The sequence below is a fragment of the Dipodomys ordii genome, unplaced genomic scaffold (genome assembly GCF_000151885.1).
Source record: "Dipodomys ordii isolate 6190 unplaced genomic scaffold, Dord_2.0 Scaffold5, whole genome shotgun sequence".
NCBI lineage: Eukaryota > Metazoa > Chordata > Mammalia > Rodentia > Heteromyidae > Dipodomys > Dipodomys ordii.
The window spans coordinates 25,608,187-25,609,247 of record NW_012267221.1 but is presented as its reverse complement, the minus strand read 5'-3'; the positions used below and the strand labels follow the sequence as shown (position 1 = coordinate 25,609,247).

Genomic DNA, 1,061 nt, shown 5'->3' with positions numbered 1-1,061 from the left:
CCCCAGCCCTTTACTCTCTATTTCTATACAACTGATTTTCTTTATATTCCACATACAAGTTGGCTCATACAAGTAGTTGTCTTCCTCTACCTAATTTCATTTAACATAAAAATGTCCTATTCTATTCATATGGCAAAATTACCTTCTTTTTAAGGCAGTATAGTATTCCATATTGCACATATGCCAATTTTCCTTATCAATTTCATCCACTGATGAACACTAAGGTTGCTTACATGTCTTGGTTATTATGGATAGAGCTAAAATTAATATGGGTACAAAAACCCGTTCGACAAACTTTGTAAAATTTCCTGTTTCAAGTGCACCTATTTATTCTGGTGACAATTTCATACTATTCTCATATTAAAAAGAAAACTAGAGAAGTGCTAGAGAATTAAGATAACTCTATTAACTTAAACCTAGAATATATGCCTCACCTCCTCATATTCTCAGTATTTTTTTAAATAAATAAAAACCTCAACAAGCCTGTAATCCGAGCTACCCAGGAGGCTGAGATCTGAGGATTGCCGTTCAAAGCCAGTCTGGGCAGGAAAGTCCGTAAGACTTTTATCTCCAATAAACCACCAGAAAACCGGAAGTGGTGCTGTGGCTCAAGTGGTAGAGCGCTCGCCTTGAGCTGAAGAGCTGAGGGACAGCGCCCAGGCCCAGAGTTCAAGCCCCAGGACCGACAAAAAAATAACTAAGTAAACCACCTCAACAAGGAAAGACAATTACAACAAGACAAGACAATTATAGATTGTATATCGGTCATATTCCGTCCTTCGAATCAAAGACAATTTCTTTAACGTTCAGATAAATTCAGACATTTCAACGAATCTTAGGGAATGTTGCGTATGGCAGGCCGAATTGTGACAAGTGATGAAAGCACTCGAATTCTGACTGGTAACGACGGTAACGGGTAACGTTCAAGAACAGGCAACAGGACGACTCTTCCACGCCAGCCACCTTCAACTTCAGGTCCCACGAGGGAGACGGCCTACACTCCTACACCGGGCGGCCCTGTGGCCACGCCCCCAGCAGGACCCAGCTCCGCGCCGCCCGGC

At 42.1% G+C, this 1,061-nt stretch overlaps 1 protein-coding gene across 1 annotated transcript in view; it reads right to left on the bottom strand.

Annotated features, from left to right (window-relative positions):
* Mtx2 (metaxin 2) overlaps nt 1–1,061 on the bottom strand; it is a 50,774-nt gene that overhangs the window by 49,301 nt on the left and 412 nt on the right. The window lies entirely within an intron of this gene.